Below are 22,756 nucleotides of genomic sequence, written 5' to 3' on the forward strand. Positions count from 1 at the left end.
GGCGTGGCTAGAGCACGAGACCTTCACGTGACCGAGAGAGGCGCGAGCAAAGGAGCCAATCAAAGAGAGGCGTCTGAAAGCAGCCAATCAGAGCCTCGCCGGGACATATAAAAGGAGCTGCAGCAGAGGTGAGCGCTATTTGCCGGTGGGGACTCCGAAAGTGAGGCTGGCGTCTGTGATGAGACTTGAGCGCTGCCGTTTTCGTTCCGCTGCTTCGTGAGTATTCCCCTCCCGTTGGGCCTGGAGTCTCCCCTTCGGCTGGGACCCTGCCCTGCATCCCTCACCCGCTCGGCCTAAAAACCCGTGCGCCTGGGGCCTGACTCTGCCTTGGGTGCCGTCCCACATGGGGGCGGCCGGGCCCGCGGCGTCCGGCCGCTTTTCCCCGGGGGCTGCGGGGCGGCCGGGCCCGCGGCGTCCGGCCGCTTTTCCCCGGGGGCTGCGGGGCGGCCGGGCCCGCGGCGTCCGGCCGCTTTTCCCCGGGGGCTGCGGGGCGGCCGGGCCCGCGGCGTCCGGCCGCTTTTCCCCGGGGGCTGCGGGGCGGCCGGGCCCGCGGCGTCCGGCCGCTTTTCCCCGGGGGCTGCGGGGCGGCCGGGCCCGCGGCGTCCGGCCGCTTTTCCCCGGGGGCTGCGGGGCGGCCGGGCCCGCGGCGTCCGGCCGCTTTTCCCCGGGGGCTGCGGGGCGGCCGGGCCCGCGGCGTCGGGCCGCCTTTCCCCGGGGGCTGCGGGGCCTCCTGAGCGCAAGGGTCGGAGGTGAGGGCGGATCCTATGTACGTTGCTCTTCACGGTACTGCTCTCTCTCTCTCTCTCCCCTCAGGGTGCTAGGTCCGGCGCTCATTGACTGGCGGGAGTGGAGCGGGGACTTTGCAACTGTACTACATTACAGCTAGGAAGCTCTGGACTTTAGTTTAAGGGGTGGTTGCTGTGCTTAGGGGGCACTAGGAGCAGCAACGTGCACTACGGGAGACTTCCCCTCTTTCGCTCTGTGCTGACTATTAACCAGGGTGGCCACCTCTTTTTTCCTCCTTCCTGCCCCACAATATCACTCTCTGCCTCTGTCTAGTGTGTGTTAGGCAACCTAACATTTTCTCCTTGACTCTCTGCTTGCTGACCTGTGCCTGGTATATTAGAAGTGTATGTCTCTCCTCATCCTCTCGCCTTTATCTCTATGCCTCATCTGTTGTATTCAGGAGACTTTGTTCAGTTTAGCTGCCGCTTCCTGCCTATGGAAGCTCTCCTGTCCCTTTGTGCAATCTACCTGCTCCTCCTTCTCCCTTCCGCTCTTGGCTCTCTTCCACCCTAGTGCCCTGTGAAAACTATAACAGCTCTTTTTCCCCCCTTTCACCTCTGCTGGCTTCGTTTCCCCATTAGCTTTATAAGTGCCCCTTTGTCTTCAGTCATTTGCCCCTACTGCCCATTGTGTAGCAAAGCCTTCCATTTCTCCATCTGGTGCCCCTAAAGCCTGTTCCTCGGGATAGCCACCCTTCCTCCCACTCCTGCCTCGGGGGGCGTCCATGAGGCGCATTACCGTCCTTTTCTCCACTTTCCTTTCAGCTGTACTTAGTCCTGGTGTTGAGGTAGTTTGAGCCCCTGTCTCCTCTCAGTTTTTAATGGCCCTTGTGGGCTATAGTTGCCTCTGCTCCCCTTTCACTGTCTGCTGTCCTTCCTGCCCTTTTTGCAAGAGAGCTGCCCCTTTCTTGCCCCCCCGTAGCGGCTATGAAATAAGGGCGTCCTTTTCCCGCTTGTTCTTCATTATTGAGCCTATCCTCCCTCGGTCCCCTTTCATCCTCTGCGTGCCCTGGTGGGCGTTAAAATGTGGGTTTTGCCTCCTTCTCGCCTCCTCAGTCCGCTGCCCCTACAGCCCGTTGACTCTGAGGAGGGGACAGGGCAGCTTTACTGCATAACGACGCCCCCTATGGCGTGGAGAGGGTAAACGGGGGTGAGGGGCGGGTCTCTGCACAGTGGACACTAGGAGCGGTAATGTAGTAGGAGGGCTCTTTGCCCTCTTGAACTCTCTGCTGCCCCTAGCGTCCATTAGCTTGTAAAGGGGGGGGAAACGGGACAATGGGCCTCACCCCCTGTGCTGTCCCCTAGTGGCCGTTGGGAGGTATAACATGTCTTCCTTCCCTCTTTTGCCCTGAGTGAGGGTTGGTTATGGAGGCTAGGCCGCCCCTGTTTTCTGCCCTGAGTTGTGCCTCTTAGCCTTTCGATCTGCCTTTCCCGCCTTTTGACCCTCTTGCCCCTTTCCTCGACCTTTCCCTGTTGTCCTAGTGCCCGTTGTACTTGAACTGCCTTCTTTTTCCCCTTCTCCCTCTCTGCTCCCCATTGTGCGTGTTACGGCCACCCTCCTCAATTTGCTCCCTCTATTGCTGTTGTGTGGTATACAAGTGCTTTTGCTCGGAGCTGACTATTAACCGGGGTGGCCTACTCTTTTTTCCTCCTCCCCGCCCCGCTATTTCACACTCTGCCTCTGCCTAGTGCGTGTTAGGCAACCTAACCTTTTCTCCTTGACTGTCTGCTCTCCTGTGCCTCTTACGTTAGAAATGTGTCTCTCTCCTCCTCCCCCCCCTTTACCTCTATGCCTCATCTGTTGTATCCAGGAGACCTTGTTCAGTTTAGCTGCCGCTTCCTCCCTATAGAAGCTCTCCTTCCCCTTTGTGTGCTTTGTGCAATCTACCTGCTCCTCCTTCTCCCTTCCGCTCTTGGCTCTCTTCCACCCTAGTGCCCTGTGTAAACAATAACAGCTCTCTTCCCCCCTTTCACCTCTGCTGTGTTCGTTTCCCCATTAGCTTTATAAGTGCCCCTTTGTCTTCAGTCATTTGCCCCTACTGCCCATTGTGTAGTAAAGCCTTCCATTTTGCCATCTGGTGCCCCTAAAGCCTGTTCCTCAGGATAGCCACCCTTCCTTCCACTCCTGCCTCGGGGGGCGTCCATGAGGCGCATAACCGTCCTTTTCTCCACTTTGCTTTCAGCTGTACTTAGTCGTGGTGTTGAGGTAGTTGGAGCCCCTGTCTCCTCTCAGTTTTTAATGGCCCTTGTGGGCTATAGTTGCCTCTGCTCCCCTTTCACTGTCTGCTGTCCTTCCTGCCCTTTTTGCAAGAGAGCTGCCCCTTTCTTGCCCCCGGTAGCGGCTATGAAATAAGGGCGTCCTTTTCCCGCTTGTTCTTCATTATTGAGCCTATCCTCCCTCGGTCCCCTTTCATCCTCTGCGTGCCCTGGTGGGCGTTAAAATGTGGGTTTTGCCTCCTTCTCGCCTCCTCAGTCCGCTGCCCCTACAGCCCGTTGACTCTGAGGAGGGGACAGGGCAGCTTTACTGCATAAGGACGCCCCCTATGGCGTGGAGAGGGTAAACGGGGGTGAGGGGCGGGTCCCTGCACAGTGACACTAGAAGGGGTAATGTAGTAAGGAGGGCTCTTTGCCCTCTTGAGCACTCTGCTGCCCCTAGCGTCCATTAGGTTGTAAAAGGAGGGCGTGGGGGGAAGGAACAATGGCCCTCAGCCCCTGTGCTGCCCCCTAGTGGCCGTTGGGAGGTAGAACATGTCTTCCCTCCCTCTTTTGCCATTTGTGAGGGTTGGTTATGGAGGCTAGGCGCCCCTGTTTTCTGCCCTGAGTTGTGCCTCTTAGCCTTTCGATCTGCCTTTCCCGCCTTTTGGCCCTCTTCTCCCTTTCCTCCTCCTCTCCCTGTTGTCCTAGTGCCCGTTGTACTTGGACTGCTTTCGTTCCCCTTCTCTCCTCCCCATTGTGCGTTACCTCCCCCTTCCTCAGTCTACCTGTAGTGTTGTTTTGTGGTATAGAAGTATCTACGCTCTGTGCTGGCTATTAACCGGGGTGGCCGCCTTTCCCTCTCTCCCACCATTTCACTCTCCATCTGCCTACTGCATGTTAGGTAATCTAGGCCTCCTCTCCTGTGCTTCAAAAGTTACGTGTGTCTTCTTCTCCTCCTCCCCCCCCCCCCCTTTCTATGCCTCCTCTGTTGTGTTCAGGAGACTTGGTTTAGTTCAGCCACCACTTTATTCCTGCTTTGAATTCTCTGCTGCCTCTCGTATTGCTTAGACTGTATAAGCGGTCCACCTCCGTCTCCTGCTGCTTCCCCCCAGTGGCCAATGTGAAGAATAGCCTTCTGGGGCTCTGCTCCCCATTGTGTCGGTTATGCAGGATAGGCACGCTTGTTCCTTCCCCTTCTTTTCTGCCCTCAGTGGTGCTCTTTAAGCTTTTTCTACCATCTTAGCCCAAGTGCTTATTGCGCAGTGTAGCTGACGCTTTTAATTTTACCGCTTGTGCCTAGTGTAATTGTGCTTAGTGTCCCCTTGCCCATATACCTTATAGCAGTGGTCTCCAACCTTTTTACACCCGAGATGGCTTTTTAAATCTCCAAACAGGCGAAGATCTACCAGCCTGCCCCTTCTTTGAAGCCCCGCCCTCTCTATTCCCCTCCTGTCCATCACTTGCTATCCCCAGCCCTTACTTACAGACTCTGATAAACAGTTTATTTTTAAATTATGCGATGTTTAAAATTAAAATCATGTGTTTATAGTTATGAAATAAATGTTTTTTATTCATGCTATTTAAATCTAAAATGAAGCATTTATAATTATACATTTTGTGGGGACAGAGTTCTGCGGCGGGGGGCAGGGAAGAGGACAGGGTTCTGCAGCAGGGGACAGAGTGCCAGTGGGGAAAGGTTTCTGCAGCTGGGGACAGGGTGTCAGTGGGGACAGGAATAGAGACAGATTTCTGTAGCTGGGAACAGGGGAGTGGGAACAGAATTCTGTGGCTGGGGAGCGGGGTGCCAGTGGAGGCAGAGAGTCCCCTGCTTCTGCCTCCTCTCAGGATTCCACCCCAGAGGGAAAGCAGCGTGTGCCTGCCCCGGGGCTGAACTCCTCTCTTCTCCCCCCCCCGCCCGCCCGTGCAGGGAAACCCAGTGCGTGCCTGCCCCGGGGCTGACTCACCCCTCCTGTGTGGTGCAGGGAGCCAATGCTCCCTCCCGCAGTACACCCGGCAGAGCAGCTAGCGCTACTTCGGGAATCGCTGGAAGTGGTGCTAAGCTGCAGGACTTCTGTCCATCCCCGGGAAGCCTACACTACCTCCATTTTCACTTTAGGTAGGTAGTGGGGCTTCTCGGGGGTGGGAGGGAAATGGGGGCGGGGCGGACAGGATGCCTCGCTATCGACTGGTCGTGGCCTCACGATTGACCAGTCGATCACGATCGACCTGTTGGTGACCACAGCCTTATAGTGATTTTGTCTGTTTTAAGCTAGTTTTTTTCCTTCATCAGACTTCCTCTAATTGGTCAACATGATGCCTGATGATGGAATTGGCACACAAGCGCTGTGGATGAGAACAAAAGAATTACGGTAAGGCTTCCCTTTCCCTAGTGTTACCATTCCTTCCATGTGTGCTCTTTAGCAGGTATAAATGCCCCTTGAACATGAAAGCATCTGCTACCTATAGCTTCTGTGGCTGACAATATACGCACCCTTTCCTCTCCTTTGATTCTCTTACCCTATTTTCCATTGTGGAATATAACGGCTTCTTTCCCATTATGTGTTTTTGTTGGTCCTCACGCTCTTCCTCAGTGTAGCTGCCGCTTATTTGATTGACGGTCCTCTGCTGTTTGCTCCCCTTAGGAAGAATAAAGATCCCTTACCCACTTTTCTCTTGAAACCTCCTAGTCCCCATTACTTGTACTCAGATTTGCTACCCTTTCCCTCCTTTTCTCTCCCTGGTGTGTTCCGTATTCAATGTTAGGCAGATGATCCTTTCCCTCTCGGCTAATCCCTCATACCCCTCAATGGAGCCAATACCCCCTTCTCACCTTCTATACTTTGATCTGAGCTAGGGCGCATACCTTCCATTTAGATTCCCGCTATGACCTTTTAGGCCATTGAACTCACCCATAAATCCCTCCTGGGTCCTCGCCTGTCGGGCGCTTGCTTGCCTGTTTGGCTCGTCGCGGCTGTCTGTATTGCCCTTTCTTCAGCATGGCCTCCCCTAATTCCCCTGGGACCTTCTGCCTCCTGCAGTGGGTTTTACGCAGTAGAGCTGCCCTTTTTCCCCCCCTCAGTGTCAACGGGCAGTAGGGGCCGCGGACTGGGAGGGGGGGGGGAAAGGGCAGCTCTACTGCACGAGACCCAGTGTGGGATAGAGAAGGCGAAAGGGGAGTTTAGGGGCCAGGTGTGCTGCCTGACGGGGCAATAGAGGCGGCGGCAGTGTCCCATATTGCCTGACGGCCACTAGGCGCAGCAGTCTAGAGAGGGAGCCGCTTGGCGCCCCTTCGTCCCTTTTCTTGTCCCAGTCCCCTTTTGGGCTTCCCCACGCCCCTGTCCTCTGCTGCTCCGAGTGCCCGTTACGCCGTACAGGCTCCCCTTTGCCCGCTTCCCGTCTCGGCTCCAAGCTGGTGTTCCTTGGGCGGGGCCCGGGCCTCCTCTTGGCTGCCCTGCATCCATGCTCCTCCTAAGGGGTTGCTGTACGGTGTCGGTGCCCTTCCCTCTCCTGAGTCTCCTTAATGCTTCCTCCTTTCATACGGTAGAGCTGCCCCTTAGACGCTCTCTCCCTCTTCAGCACTGCTGCCTCGTTTTCCCCTGTGTGCATTATAGCTGCCCGAGTGGGCCTTGGTCTCTAGTGCCCCTTGTACAGGTGTGGGCCGTTTGGTCGCCGTCTGCTGCCCCTCTCCTGCTCTCCTCCCGCTATGGCCCTTTAGGCCGCTGACCTCACTCGTCCATCCCTCCTGGGTCCTCGCCTGTCCCCCCGCTGTTTGGGAGGCGATCCGCCGGGCCTCGCTGGCCCTTCCCCCCCCACTCGCTTCTGCCGCGCCCTAGTGGCCATTCTAAGGTATAGCGCTCCCCCTTCTCCTAGTCTCCTCCTAGTCAGGTGCCGCGTAGGTAAGAGACGGCCCTTTTCTCTTTGACACGCTTCTTCTGTCTGCAGTGCCCACGAGCTCCTAGAGCTGCACTGTCCCTGATTTTCAGCGTCTGTGGCCACCAGGGCAGCGTGTAGCACGCACTCCTTTTAGTCCTTTTCTGCCCCTTCCCTCTCTCCTTCCGCTCTGGCCCCAAGTGCCCAGCACATAGGTGGGCCTCCTTGCCCCCTTAGCCGCACAAACACCTCCTCTCCTCCCGCTATGTCCTTTTACGCCCTGGACCTCACCGGTGCCTCCTTGAGCCTCGGCTCTTCCTAGCATCTTGTGAGGCCGAGGAAGTGTCCTCTGCTGAGCCCTGGTGACCTTTCTGCAGTTTAACCTCCCCCGCTTTTTCCTATTGCGCGCCTCCCTCCCCCGGGCCGGTGCCCGTGATGCGGGTCGGACGCTTGCTTGCCCGTTTGGCTCGTCCCGGCTGTCTGTATTGCCCCTTCTTCAGCATGGCCGCCCCTAATTCCCCTGGGACCTTCTGCCTCCTGCAGTGGGTTTTACACGGTAGAGCTGCCCTTTTTCCCCTCCTCAGAGTCAACGGGCAGTAGGGGCAGCGGACTGGGAGGGGGGGGAAAAAGGGCAGATCTACTGCACGAGACCCAGTGTGGGATAGAGAAGGCGAAAGGGGAGTTTAAGGGCCAGGTGTGCTGCCTGACGGGGCAATAGAGGCGGCGGCAGTGTCCCATATTGCCTGACGGCCACTAGGCGCAGCAGTCTAGAGAGGGAGCCGCTTGGCGCCCCTTCGTCCCTGTTCTTGTCCCAGTCCCCTTTTGGGCTTCCCCACGCCCCTGTCCTCTGCTGCTCCGAGTGCCCGTTACGCCGTACAGGCTCCCCTTTGCCCGCTTCCCGTCTCGGCTCCAAGCTGGTGTTCCTTGGGCGGGGCCCGGGCCTCCTCTTGGCTGCCCTGCATCCATGCTCCTCCTAAGGGGTTGCTGTACGGTGTCGGTGCCCTTCCCTCTCCTGAGTCTCCTTAATGCTTCCTCCTTTCATACGGTAGAGCTGCCCCTTAGACGCTCTCTCCCTCTTCAGCACTGCTGCCTCGTTTTCCCCTGTGTGCATTATAGCTGCCCGAGTGGGCCTTGGTCTCTAGTGCCCCTTGTACAGGTGTGGGCCGTTTGGTCGCCCTCTGCTGCCCCTCTCCTGCTCTCCTCCCGCTATGGCCCTTTAGGCCCTGGACCTCACCCGTCCCTCCTCGAGCCTCGGCTCTCCCTAGCGTCTTGTGAGGCCGAGGAAGTGTCCTCCGCTGAGCCCTGGTGACCGTTCTGCAGTTTAGCCTCCCCCCTCTTTGTCCTATTGCGCGCCTCCCTCCCCCGGGCCGGTGCCCGTGATGCGGGTCGGACGCTTGCTTGCCCGTTTGGCTCGTCCCGGCTGTCTGTATTGCCCTTTCTTCAGCATGGCCTCCCCTAATTCCCCTAGGACCTTCTGCCTCGTGCAGTGGGTTTTACGCGGTAGAGCTGCCCTTTTCCCCCCCCTCAGTGTCAACGGGCAGTAGGGGCCGCGGACTGGGAGAGGGGGGGGAAAAAGGGCAGCTCTACTGCACGAGACCCAGTGTGGGATAGAGAAGGCGAAAGGGGAGTTTAGGGGCCAGGTGTGCTGCCTGACGGGGCAATAGAGGCGGCGGCAGTGTCCCATATTGCCTGACGGCCACTAGGCGCAGCAGTTTAGAGAGGGAGCCGCTTGGCGCCCCTTCGTCCCTGTTCTTGTCCCAGTCCCCTTTTGGGCTTCCCCACGCCCCTGTCCTCTGCTGCTCCGAGTGCCCGTTACGCCGTACAGGCTCCCCTTTGCCCGCTTCCCGTCTCGGCTCCAAGCTGGTGTTCCTTGGGCGGGGCCCGGGCCTCCTCTTGGCTGCCCTGCATCCATGCTCCTCCTAAGGGGTTGCTGTACGGTGTCGGTGCCCTTCCCTCTCCTGAGTCTCCTTAATGCTTCCTCCTTTCATACGGTAGAGCTGCCCCTTAGACGCTCTCTCCCTCTTCAGCACTGCTGCCTCGTTTTCCCCTGTGTGCATTATAGCTGCCCGAGTGGGCCTTGGTCTCTAGTGCCCCTTGTACAGGTGTGGGCCGTTTGGTCGCCGTCTGCTGCCCCTCTCCTGCTCTCCTCCCGCTATGGCCCTTTAGGCCGTTGACCTCACTCGTCCATCCCTCCTGGGTCCTCGCCTGTCCCCCCGCTGTTTGGGAGGCGATCCGCCGGGCCTCTCTGGCCCTTCCCCCCGCCCACTCCTGCCGCGCCCTAGTGGCCATTCTAAGGTATAGCGCTCCCCCTTCTCCTAGTCTCCTCCTAGTCAAGGTGCCTTTTGGTAACTGGGTTTGGTTCTTTAAAGGATTTGAAACTACAGACAGAGGAATACTCTTTTTAGGGTCAAACAAAGACTTTTTTATTTTTTCTATTTATATCAATTTACTATTCTTGATTTTTTTTAAGACAATATAATATACAAAGAAAAAGTAAAAAAAAATAGTACAGTTAAAAAAAGCAAGAAATAAAAACTTCTCTTCCAGAGATGCCCTCCTGATTTACTTTTAAACAATTTATGGAGTTAACAAATATATAATATTTATGTTAAGAAAGATAGAAGCATTGCTTAGGTTCAGGAGATATTCTTTTGTTTATGTTTTTTCTGTCTTTGTGTTTTTCGTTGGAACTCACCACTGGTGTTCGTTCTTTTTTGGAGTTTATTTGTTCCCCTTTCGGAGCTTATGTACGGCAGCGAGATTCAGCGCCGGGGAGGGAGCTTTGGTTGATCAGACTTAGGATTTTGGATTCGCAACCCGTCCACTCTTGGTCTGTTTCAGCTAACTTTATATATCTTGTTTGGGTATTTTGGTACTCCTCCACTCGCTTGACAATTGCTGACATTAGATTTTTGTTGTCTTATTCTGGTTTTACAAAAACTTTCGTCTGCTCCTTTTGGGGTAATTAGCACTTTTGTTGCATACCTCTGTCTGAGTTATTTACTTCTTTAAAAGCGGCGGGGTTATTGTTGGTCATCTAATCAAATTTTGTTTTCATTTTTATCTCCTGTATCTCAGAATGCTGACTTGCTTTGACACTTACAATTAAACTAGTGCTCATTTGACATATTCTGGGTAGGCTTTAACACATCCTTTTGAGTCAAATGAGACACTTTAATTACAATAACTTTATTTCCCTCTGTGCTTGTGGATTTGCTATTTGCTCGTTTTCTGTTTGTTTTATTTTCATAAATTTTATAGTTTGTTTTTGGGAAAATTTTTTACACATATAGAATATTCTTATTACAATTATTAATATTATTATTGTACAAATAATCTAAAACTCTTTTTTTGATATCAACATGGATAAAAAGTTTTAAACACTTGCTTTTTGTCGTCTTGTACTTTTTATACTTAATTGTTTTATCTAAATTATGTAATACGTTTACTATTGTTATGGGTGATTCGTTTACGTGTTTTACAGTTTGATTCTTGATTGCTAGCTTAATACATTTTCTAACTTTTAACAAAATGTTCTAATTTCGTTTCTTTACGTCTAGATTTATAACTTCTATTTTTTGTAAGTTTAGTTTTTGTATTGTGAAATGCTCTACTGGTAATATTACTTGGGTGTCTTGGAAAGTTTGTTTTGTTATGGCTTTCATTTCTTTTGTTAAAAATCGGATCTACGACACTATATTTTGTTCAGTAGTCTTATTGCTTTTTTTAGTGCAGTTGTAACTCATTTGTGTTAAGTTTTATAGTTTGTTTACATTACGAAAAGGTACGGTGACATTCATTTTAACTGGTATAACATAACATTTATTATGCATTATTTTTTTGCTTAACAATTGCTAAATTGAGTCACTACAGTGACAAACAATTAAATGGGTTTGGTTAGAGCTTATGTATTCTTTACATTTATTTGGTAACTAATTAATTTTACTCGTTAATGTGGACACAACTTTTTGTCTATTAAACAATGCTGGTTTACACATCTTGAACTTTTCTGAACTATTACATTAATGCTTAGGTGTAGAAACTATTCTTTTTCTTTATACTTCACTTGTTTCTTTATATCTTTCTTGTTGGTATAATTATTGCTTCTTATCTTATATTAATTCTATGGGATGTTATTTCATGACTGATTTGTGCTGTATCTGGTATTTTGACTAATGGTGCTTTTTTACTTATCCCTCTCTCATCTTTCTTAATTTTTTGCAATAATTTTTTTCTAAAACTACTACTACTACTACTACTGTACAAACTTATGCAATTTAGATTATTTAAATACATAGATATATTGTTACTTTATTCTTGTTTTATCGGCATTTGTATTAGATATGTTTACAGCTGTATTTACTTAATGTAATAATTTTGCCGTTTCAGCTTTTTCATGGTGACTATTATTTTTCTACTTAATGAATTAATTGCTAACAAATCTGGTTTTACATCCTCCTCCCATTGCTTTAATAATTTTTTTGGTTGCTTATATATCTTCTTTTCTTTTTTCGTGACTTTCATGTTGTGCAATTTATACTATGTTCTATTCTTTCTTTCTTTTTTATATGCTGGTTGCAATCTTATTATTACTCTTCCTGTTTTTGTTGGTTGTAAATTTGAGGGGGGTATTACAACTGTTAATGTTGGAAGGGTTGCATTACTATCTGATGTAGCTAAGGCTGTGGTTCCAGATAGTGGAATTGTTAACAAATGTGGTTTGGATCTATGGGTTGTGTGTTTCTGTTGGGTTGCTAATATTAAGCTATACGCCATATAATGGTGTTATGCTAAAGCTAAATAAACTTTGGTTTGGGGCTTGTATGCTTATCATTGTATGGGGGGGAGAGGGGGGAGTGTGCGCTTTCATATGATTTGTTTACTTAATTGTTCATGTTAGCTTTAATACTATACAAGCGGGACATATTCTAACTGGTATCATTTTGTTGAATTATAACTAGAGTTTGATTTACAGGCAGTCCCCGGGTTACGTACAAGATGGGGACTGTAGGTTTGTTCTTAAGTTGAATTTGTATGTAAGTCGGAACTGGTACATACTGTAGGGGGAAACTCTAGCCAAACATTTCTCCAGAGCTCAGTTTTATTCTCCCACACCTCACTTCCCTCAGTCCTTTATTCTCAAGCTGAGGTGTCTGCTGAGAAAAGCCGCTCCGCGTCTCCCTGGTCCGCTGGGGGGAAGCAGCGAGTGCGGGGTTGCCTCACCCCGTTTGTAAGTAGGGATCCGATGTAAGTCGGATCCATGTAACCCGGGGACTGCCTGTACTTCTTCTTTCCTAGTGGGGGTGGTATAGTTTATTTTACACACTTGCCACTGGGCTGGTTTGTTAGCTAATTTAGTTTGGGTGGTGGTGGTGTTTTTGACTTGGGTCTAGTTTTGTTGTAATGGATCATACTTACTATTTAAGCTGGTCTATCTTGCACTGTTAACGTGATTTTTAGTGATGATGAACAACTTGTAATATATAATCTTGTGGAACTGTTAATTTCATTCTTTACTACTTAGCTAATTATGGTGTGCTAATCTTTTTCTTGTTTTTGTTGTGATTACATAGGTGAATGGTAACTTTTTTGGTCTTTCTAATGCTACTCTTTTCTCTTTATTTTTCGTTGGCTATACAATCTATATTTTTTCTCTTTGCTTTATAGGAGGGCTTTTTTTAGTTTGGTTGCTGCTTGGGTTTTATATCTGGCTGTCGGCTTGTATGTTCATTTACATTTAATAAAACTGTATCTAATACTAGGTGTTAACCTTTAAAGGTGCTATTTTTAGTTGCTGTTTTAAGGTATCAGTTTTCTTTTCTGCTACTTTGTTGGATTGAGGATGGTATGGGAAATTTAAATGCTATGTTATGCCTTTTTCTATGGACTATTGTTCTAATTTTTTACTTCTAAATGGTGGGCTTCTATCTGATTGTATTATTTGTGGGCGTCTTTAAGCTGCTATTATTTTTTCTAAGGCTTTTAGTATGTGTTTTGCTTTTGGTTTTTTAAAAAGGAATTACTATAGTACTCTGATTTCTTAACTCTACCACAACTACTCGCTTTGGGTATTGTTTAGCACTCGGTAATGGTCTTATTATAAATCTGTTTGCTAATGGTTTCCTGGTTTATGATATTCTGGGTTATATGCTTTATTAGGCATATTTTAGCTGATTTATACGTTTAGTATTGTGGCAAATTTTACAGGCTTTTATGTATTTTTTCATGTTCTTTTATTTTAATTCTTGATTCTCTTCTGTATATTGCTTTATCTATTCTCTTTCTTTTTGTGTCTTCAAAGTGGCTTGTGTATTCATGTAAGTATTTTATGAATGGATTTACTTCTTCTTTTTCTTTGTTTTTTTTCTACTAACACTTTAAATTCTTGCAATTCTTTATCTAGTTGTTTGTGGTTAGTGTTGTATCTTTCTTTATGGCTAGGGATATGTTTTACTGATGTACCACTTACGTGATTTCTGATGATGGTCTATATTTCTCTCCACCCTGCATGTGTTTCAATGTCTGTGTTCTTTTTTAACAGTCTTTTTATACCATACATACTATCTATGCTTAATTTTTATGGTGACTTTCTTGTGTATGTTGTAATCTTATTCTAACTTTTTCTACTTCTGCTTCTTTTCTTTTAACACAATAAAGAACTTGTTTTCACATTTGGTACAGTAATATCTTGCTTTTGTTTTTCCCCCTTTCATGCTTTTATCTGTTAATATCTAGGGTGTTTCTGTTATTCTTGGTGTAGCTTTTGGGGCTTTAGGGCATTACATTTTTTCTTAGTTTAACATTTGACTAACTAGCTCGCTATAATACAGTTTTTCTTAAGTATTTGTCTGGCTTTCAAAGTTTGGTGGTATTATTTTTATGGTAAGCTATGCTAAAGCTGACACTTTTGGAGTGTGTAAAGTAAGACTTACACTTGTCATTAAAAAAGTACTTATCTTTTATTTTATTAAACTTATAATAGTTTTCTATATTCACTATAATGTTTTGGGGGTTTGTTAAATTGCAAAATCAATTTATCTACTTTTTCTTGTTTTTCTCTTTGTGTTACCCACTCTTCATTCTAGTTAATTTGTAATTCTCTTGGGGGTTTCTTAGGGTCTTACTTTTTTAATAGAGTGGGGTGTTACAAATTTTGGTTTAATTCTATTAAGGCTGCTTGGGCTTTTTCATTGTAGATAATTAAATCTTTCTTTCTTTCTTTTTAATAATTTCAATAAGGGTTTTATTTTATGTCTTAACTGTTGAATACTTGCTTCATTATAATTTACTATGCTTAAAACTTCTTGTAGCTGTTTGTGGGTTTTCGGAGGGTTATTTAACTACTTACTTACACCATTGGGGTAAGTTGTACTTATTGTTTTATTTTCTATCACTTGAATTCTTAGAAGGGAGTATTTACTTTGGGCTATAGTTACTTTTCTTTCGTTTATTTGCTATCTTTGAGTGGTTAAGTGTTCTATAGCTTCTTGTGTCTTGTCTCTTCTTAAAAGGTCATCTACATAGTATACTATTCGGGGATCTTGTTCTTAACTTTGTTGACTAAGGGTATACTTTATGGCATCTGTTGCTAATGTGCTGGTGAATTTTTATAACCTTGGGGGTAATGCGTTCCACCTATAGTATTTTCTTCTAATTGAAAAATTTAAGGTTCTTTTTTATAGGTATACTATAAAACATATCGTTTAAATCTATTAGTGCTCTTTATTTTAATTCTTCTTTTTCTTTTAAATATTGTTCTATAGTTGGTTTGTTTTAGGGGGGGGTGGTGGTAAAGGCAACTGGTTGTATTGCTTCATTTATTTTTCTATAATCTCTTTTCTCTTTTTTTCTTTTTTTTTTTTTGGTATTCTTTATGCTGGACTTTTATATTGGGTGTGTAATACTTGTTTAATTTATTAGTAACTCTTTTAATGACTGATTAATGGGTTCTTTTCTTTCTGCTTTTGTTGGTATACTATTCACCTTTTGTGACATGTAATTTTTCATTGGATATTTGTATTGATAATACTGTTTTTAAATTCTGTCGTATTGTTGGATTCTGTATTATTATATTTATGCTTAGTATATTCTTTTCTTTTAGTACTACTGTGGTTTTTGTTACATTCTGTTTTTGTTTTACTTTTATTACTTCTGGTTGATACATTTTATCTTCATTTAGTCTTGACGTTCATATTTTACGTTTTCTTTTTTAATGTGGTACTTTTGCTTCATTTATTATGGTTATTTGGGCTTTTGTATCTAATAACTATTTAAATTGTTCATAATTCTTGGTGTTCTAATTTAATACTTCAGCACTTATATAAATTCTATTATCTTTTTTTCTTGGATTGTTTCGGGGCTTCTGCTACTCGTTTTTTGATTTAGAGAATTTTTGTCTATTCCTGCTATCTTTTTTTTTCTATTGCTGCTTGTTTCTGTTCTTGGGGCGTTATCTTTTTAAAATCTGGTTTACTGTATCTATTTCTTAACAGAAAACTAAATATGGCTTTTTCTTCTGTGTTTGGGTCTTTCCCCTTCTTCGGGGTTTGGAAATTTTCGCACGTTTTACGCGTGTCTCTCGGGGGATCGTATGTTGGTGCTGAGGTATGTTTGCGTACTACTTTTAAATCATTTATAGTTTCTAATATTCCCCAAACACTAGTCTTTGTTAGGGCTGTTGGCTACAATTTTAGGCTTTGGTTTCTTTCGTTCTCTTCTACTCTTTGCTATACTGTTTGTGGTGTTACTTTGTCTTCTTGTTATCAGACCTGGATCTTGTATATATTTAAATTGGTGAGGATCAGCTCTCTGTGCTGCTGTTAACTGTTTTTGGCTTTTTTCAACTAGTGCTAAAGTACACGGACCCCTTTAGTTGGATCTCATTTGTCGGCAGTTAAATATTTTCTTTTCTTTTTTTTAGCATATTTTATAAGGTCTTCTAGTACTTGTTAGTTGTTTGACTTGGCAATTTTAATATTTCTGGGCTACTTCTATTTCGGTACGGATCTGTCGCGTATCGGCTGTTCTTTCTAATATGTTTTGCAGTTTTTTCTAATTTGTTTCTTTAGATGGGGTTTTTTGTGTTACGTCTGGTAATAGTATTTTGCAATCTTTTAACTTTTATTTTGCTAGATCATTATTAGCTATTAAACATCTTAACTTTGAACATGTTACATGTAGGGTTATAGGTATGATTTTTTTCCCCTATTGCTAGAAGTGCTCTTATTTTGAGCATGTTTTTCTTCCCTTTCATCTTTATTACGATAGAACTAGTGGTTGAGAGGTTTTATACCTTCTGTTTTGTTTAACTTATCAAAAGGGCATCTTCTGCTCTTGTCAAATCCTGTTCGTGACGCCATTTTGGTAACTGGGTTTGGTTCTTTAAAGGATTTGAAACTACAGACAGAGGAATACTTTTTTTTTTTTAGGGTCAAACAGATTTTTTCTATTTACTTTATAATTAATTTTCTATTGAAATCAATTTACTATTTTTGATTTTTTAAGACCATATAATATACAAAGAAAGTAGAAAAATAGTACAGTTAAAAAAAAAAAAAAAACCCCAAGAAATACTAACTTCTCTTACAGATATACACTCCTGATTTACTTTTAAACAATTTATGGAGTTAACAAATATATAATCTTTATGTTAAGAAAGATAGAAGCTTTGCTTAGATTCAGGAGATATTCTTTTCTTTGTTTTTTCTTTCCTTAGATTTTTTGTTGCAACTTACGACTGGTGTTCGTTCTTTTTTTAGAGTTTATTTGTTCCCCTTTCGGAGCTTATGTACGGCAGCGAGATTCAGCGCCAAAGAGGGAGCTTTAGTTGATTAAATTTAGTTTTTTAGATTCGCAACCCGTCCACTCTTAGTCTGTTTCAGCTAACTTGTTTTAGTATTTTTAGTACTCCTCCACTCGCTTGACAATTGCTGACATTAGATTTTTGTTGTCTTATTCTGCTTTTACAAAAACTTTCGTCTGCTCCTTTTGAGGTAATTAGCACATTTGTTGCATACTGCTGTCTGAGTTACTTACTCGTTTAAAAGCGGCGGGGTTATTGTTGGTCATCTAATCAAATTTTGTTTTCATTTTTATCTCCTGTATCTCACAATGCTGCCTCTCTTTGACAGTTACAATTAAACTAGTGCTCATTTGACATATTCCAAGTAAGCTTCAACACATCCTTTTCACAGTAGGCAAAAGAGACGGCCCTTTTCTCTTTGACACGCTTCTTCTGTCTGCAGTGCCCGCGAGCTCCTAGAGCTGCCCTGTCCCTGCTTTTCAGCGTCTGTGTCCACCAGGGCAGCATAGCACGCACTCCTTTTAGTCCTTTTCTGCCCCGGGTGCCCCTTCGCACTCTCTCCTTCCGCTCTGGCCCCAAGTGCCCAGCATATAGGTGGGCCTCTTTGCCCCCTTAGCCGCATAAACACCTCCTCTCCTCCCGCTATGGCCTTTTAGGCCCTGGACCTCACCCGTCCCTCCTTGAGCCTCGGCTCTCCCTAGCGTCTTGTGAGGCCGAGGAAGTGTCCTCTGCTGAGCCCTGGTGACCATTCCGCAGTTTGGCCTCCCCTTTTTCCTATTGCGCGCCCCCCCCCCCCCCCTCCGGGGCCGGTACCCGTGATGCGGGTCGGGCGCTTGCTTGCCCGCTCGGCGCGTCCCGGCTGTCTGTATTGCCCCCTTCTTCAGCGTGGCCGCCCCTAATTCCCCTGGGACCTTCTGCCTCCTGCAGTGGCCTTTACGCGGTAGAGCTGCCCTTTTCCCCTCCTCAGAGTCAACGGGCAGTAGGGGCCGCGGACTGGGAGGGGGGGGGGAAAGGGCAGCTCTACTGCACGAGACCCAGTGTGGGATAGAGAAGGCGAAAGGGGAGTTTAGGGGCCAGGTGTGCTGCATGACGGGGCAATAGAGGCGGCGGCGGCAGTGTCCGTGTTGCCTGACGGCCACTAGGGAGCCGCTTGGCGCCCTCTAGTCCCTTTTCTGGACCCAGTCCCCTTTTGGCTTCCCCATGCCCCTGTCCTCTGCTGCTCCGAGTGCCCGTTACGCCGTACAGGCTCCCCTTTGCCCGCTTCCCTTCTCGGCTCCAAGCTGCTGTTCCTTGGGCGTGGCCCGGGCCTCCTCTTGGCTGCCCTGCATCCATGCTCCTCCTAAGGGGTGCTGTACGGTGTCGGTGCCCTTCCCTCTCCTGAGTCTCCTTAATGCTTCCTCCTTTCATACGGTAGGGCTGCCCCTTAGACACTCTCTCCCTCTTCAGTACTGCTGCCTGGCTTTCCCCTCAGGCCCTGTGTGCATTATAGCTGCCCGCGTGGGCCTTGCCTGTCGCCTTGGCCCCTAGTGCCCGTTGTACAGGTGTGGCCGTTGGGTTGCCCTCTGCTGCCCCTTAGGCTGGGCAGCGGCCCCTTTCCTGCTCTCCTCCCGCTATGGCCCTTTAGACCGTTGACCTCACCCGTCCATCCCTCCTGGCTCCTCGCCTGTCCCCGCTGTTTGGGAGGCGAACCACCGGGCCTCGCTGGCCCTTCCCCCCCACTCGCTTCTGCCGCGCCCTAGTGGCCATTCTAAGGTATAGCGCCCCCCTTCTCCCGTGTCCCCTTTCCCCCAGTTGCCACCAGGGCAGGATAGCACGCACTCCTTTTAGTACTTTTCTTACCTAGGTGCCCGTTCCCTCTCTCCTTCCACTCTGGCCCCTAGTGCCCGGCATAGAGGTCTGCTTAGTAGGCAGCAGGGTAGCACCATCATGCCATTTTTGAAGGGTTTTTTTTTTTTGGTCTCTCGTGCTCTTTTCCCCTGTACTTTTCTTCCTTCCTTTTCTCCCTACTCTAATGGGTCATGATAGTGTGTCAGGTGCCCTTCCTTCTCCTCAGTCTCCTAAGGGTTAAGTTCTTAGCACATGTTTTCAGCCCAGTGCCCCATTACTAGATTTTAAAGGGAGCAGCCAGATAACTGCTGCGTCCACAGGGGGTTGTGTACGTAGGAGCCGATGTGAGGTGTGAAATGAAAGCTTATGTTCTAATGATTCTGTGTGTGTGGTTCATGTACTTTTATGATGTCTATATGTTGAATTATGGATATGGACTTTGTGCTGATACTGGCCTGAAGTGCCTTTTTATAGGGACGGATGTCCAGTCAATGACTCTGGTAATTAGCAATGGCTCTCAAGGTGCCCAATACACACTTGCAGAATGTGTCTGGGACCGTCAAGCCAGCCAATATCATAGCTTGTGACATGAGACTAAGGGATAGGTCACTTGGCCATGTCACCTGCTCCAGCTTGGAAGATACCAGGGGAGAATATAAAACGCCATGAGGTGGACTGCATCTTGCCTTCAAATCTGCTACTGATTCCAGATGCAGCCTTGCCAGGAACAGCGAGACTGGAAGACTTGTTGGCCCATCCTGACATAGGATGTAAACCAGAGACTTTTAAGATAGCAGTTTGTGACATGTCTGCCTGGAGCCTGCATTGAGAATTTGGTGATTCAATGCATGTAATGTATTCTCCTTAACAACCTTACTCTCGTGCTTTTCTTTCTTTTATTAATAAACCTTTAGGTTTTAGATTCTGAAGGATTGGCTCAGCGTGATCTTGTGGGTAAGATCCGAAGTATAAACTGACCGGGGATTTGTGGATGGTTCTTTGGGACTGGAAAGACCTGTTTGGGGTAGGTGAGATTTGGTTCTATAACCCCCTCACCTGTGTGCAGACTTGGGGCTGATTGTGGCGCACGGAGAGTTGGGGTGTCAGAGGGGTTTTGCTCTTGAGGTTTCCTGCTGTGGTTGGATTGGCAGCTGAAGTGCTCTGCCTGACTGGTATATGACCTGTTTGCAAATAGTCTCCAGTCTGGGGCTGTAATGAGCCGCCCTGGGTTTTGAGCAATTCGCCCTCAGTGGATGCCCTCAGCAGTGCCCAGACCCGGCCTGGTCCATCACGCCCATTGAGTATTTTAGGAACCGCTTTATCCTCTGCAGTCTAGTCCCAAATGTGACCGTTTGCATTCCGTAATAGGTCTTAAGTAATGTTGCCATTGGCTTTTGCTTGTTGCCTGAGGAGGAGACAAAGGCCGTATGTTCCTTCAGAATACCCAGTGTAACACGTGAAAGCAAGGCCAGTTTTTTAAGTCTGTCTTCATATAGGTACTGTTGTATAGATTTTCTGCCTTGTTGTTTGTCTGCACTCTTTCTAGTTTGTGATCGTCTTCAATGAAACGTAGTTCCAGAAACTGGATGCCATATTGAAATGGACGCCTGATTGCTGAGGACTGGAATAGAAGAATTATGGTAAGTCTCCCACTATTCACTGCGTACGTCTTCTGCCATTAGTGCTTTTTAGGAGATATAGCTGCCCCCTTCTGCTACTCCCGGTTCCCCGATAAAAGATATAACCTCCTCTTTTCCCTATTGATTGTAATGTGTCCTAATGCCAACAGGAGCTGGAGCTGTCCCCCTACTCCTTGTGCCCGTTTTTGAATATGGCCTCTCCCTCTCTCTTTTCATTGTGGGATCCTTCCTCTTCAGTAGGAAGCCTTGCCATCTAACATTTCGCTGTTGGTTCTGTTTCCACATACACACACACACACACACACACAGCTGTTCTGGACTTAGCATCTTGACTCACAAAGGTACTTAGACACAAACTCAGGAGTTGAAGTGTGAATCTGAATTCAGGTGTCTAAATTCCAGTTTTACTCTGCCACTGAACCTTATAGGCACCTAAGTTGACTTGGCGCCTGAGCTTTCAGAGTAGATGTTCCCCGCAAGCCTATCTTTCTGATTCCTCACAGATGATAGATCACCTCACTAGCACTCCAGATGCCTATTGCCCATCAAAACCCCAATGGAAAACAGGAGTTCACCTGCCAATTGCACATGTGGGGGCCCATCTGAAAAGTTGGTTCCTAGGCCGTTTTGCATTCATAATCTGGGCAGCGAAGACTGTATCACCATCGGCTTTACAAGCCAGGGGTCAGTGCTCTCCCCAAACTGAGAGTTTAAGGTTCAGTTCTCCCCTTTGCCTGGTTCTCAGGCTAGTGTCATTCTGAGGCGGTGTCTACACTAAAATTAAGTTCAATGGCTGTGGACATACCCAGTCACTGTGTCGGTGCAGTACATCCTCACTAGCAGTGCTAGCATTGATGCAGAGCGCAGTGCACCGTGTGACAAAGGACATTTGTCCCAGGTTTTGTCACCGTGCCTGTGACCTGCACAGCACAGGCAGATACATGACCCTGGTCGCCCTGGCAACCACAATCCAAGGGCCCTCACCAGCCTTGTTAATGTTAGTGAGTGTGATATGTTCTTACTGTTTTCCTTTAATCCTAGATAATGGGCCCAGGACCCAAGGATCATCACGCCAGCTTGAGGCGGCATCGTCCTCCTGTATACGCATCATAACTTTTTTAGACAAAAGTTGCCATTGAATTGTCTGGCTTTTTTTGTTTGGTTTACTTAGCTTGTTAGGAATAACTACCTGTATTACTGATAAGAAGTTTAATTGGCGATGGGCGGAGTTGCTGTGTAACCTTCATAGTAGATTGGCTTATGTGCTCATTTGGTCTTGCTGCTAGAACCTATGGAATTGCTTGCCCTCCGTCCGCCGCGCCCCTCCTCCCCGATATAATGTATTGTAATGTTTTGCTTAACCAGTGTGTTCCAGCTTAACCCCTGGTTCTCGCTCGACCAGTGCTGTGTGTAATAAATCCTCCGACTTGTTTTCACCACATCCAGAGTGTTGAGACCTTATTCCTAACAAGTAGCTACATCTACTTGAGCTGTGCCGGAAAGGTGCCCTCGAGCCCAGATCCCACACTCCTGCACCCTCCTTCCTGCCCAGACTCCATATGTACACTCCAACTCCTGCCCAGACCCTCCACACTCCTGCAACGGTCCCTATTTCCAGACTCTGCAGCCCCATCCCGCTCCTGCACCCTTCTTCCTGCCCATAACCCTGCACCACCACACTCTAGCACCCTCTCACGCCCAGACCCCACACCTTCCCCCCCCCCCCCCCAGCCTGCTCCTGAACCCTCTCTCCTGCCCGCATTCTATGTTCCTGGCTCGCGCCCCCTCCCCCCCGCCAGACCTTGCTCTGGCAGCACACGGAGCCCCCCTCATTTTTGATCCCATCTTAGACACTAGCAGGGCCCCACAACTTCCACTAGCCCCAGCCTAAGGCAGACTTTTGAAAAACATGGTCAAAAAGTATTGCTTGTTTGCCATTGATATCGGGGTGGGAGTAAACTGCATCATGAGAGGTCTAAGGCAGGTTCCAATAACCCCTGTGACAATGTGCAAGTCTCATAAGGTTTTGCAAGTCTTTCCTACAATTGCTTGCAGCTAGGGTGTGTGGCTGGCTGGGGGGGGGGGGGGGGGGGGAGAAGTCATGTTCCCACCAAGATTTTTCCATCCCTGAGCAGAGTGAGTTTTGTCTTGTGTGCCAATATTGAGGTCACATGTGCTTGTTCAGACCTGTGCCACCCTCCTCATTAATGTATATCTTAGTATATATTTTAAATTGTTATATAAGCAGGAATACTCCAACAAGGGATAGTTAAAAATGGGGGGGGGGGGGGAGAGGGGGCTAAAGTTGTTGAGCAAGAAAAAGGACACCAAGAGTTAAATTAAAAAAAAAAATATTAAAAAAGTATGGCCCCTTTAAGAAATGCTTTTGAGGCTTTTTGGCCCTAACAGGTTGCTTGTCTTCCTGTGCTGGGACAGGACAGCTCCCCTGTGGAACCAGGTAAGCCCCTGGGGTTTTTGTCTCCTGGCCAGAAAATACCAGACACTTTAGGTATTTTAAAATACCTAAGTCCGGTGTTGTCTGATTTTTTTGCCAGACGGGTGAAAATACCAGGTGGTCAGGTTCAATACCAGACACCTGGCAACCCTACACCATTTCGCCAACACCACCCCCATCT

General features: G+C 47.4%; 1 long non-coding RNA gene across 1 annotated transcript; it reads left to right on the forward strand.

The window, feature by feature from the left end:
* Window positions 1-155: 155 nt before the first annotated feature.
* LOC142827910 (uncharacterized) lies at window positions 156-21,561 on the forward strand. The gene is made up of 5 exons (XR_012902713.2): window positions 156-216; window positions 5,272-5,350; window positions 19,395-19,504; window positions 20,027-20,120; window positions 21,162-21,561. It is a non-coding gene; the product is annotated as an uncharacterized LOC142827910 (long non-coding RNA).
* Window positions 21,562-22,756: the final 1,195 nt, after the last annotated feature.

The sequence above is a fragment of the Pelodiscus sinensis genome, chromosome 3, assembly GCF_052426305.1.
Source record: "Pelodiscus sinensis isolate ZL-2025 chromosome 3, ASM5242630v1, whole genome shotgun sequence".
NCBI lineage: Eukaryota > Metazoa > Chordata > Testudines > Trionychidae > Pelodiscus > Pelodiscus sinensis.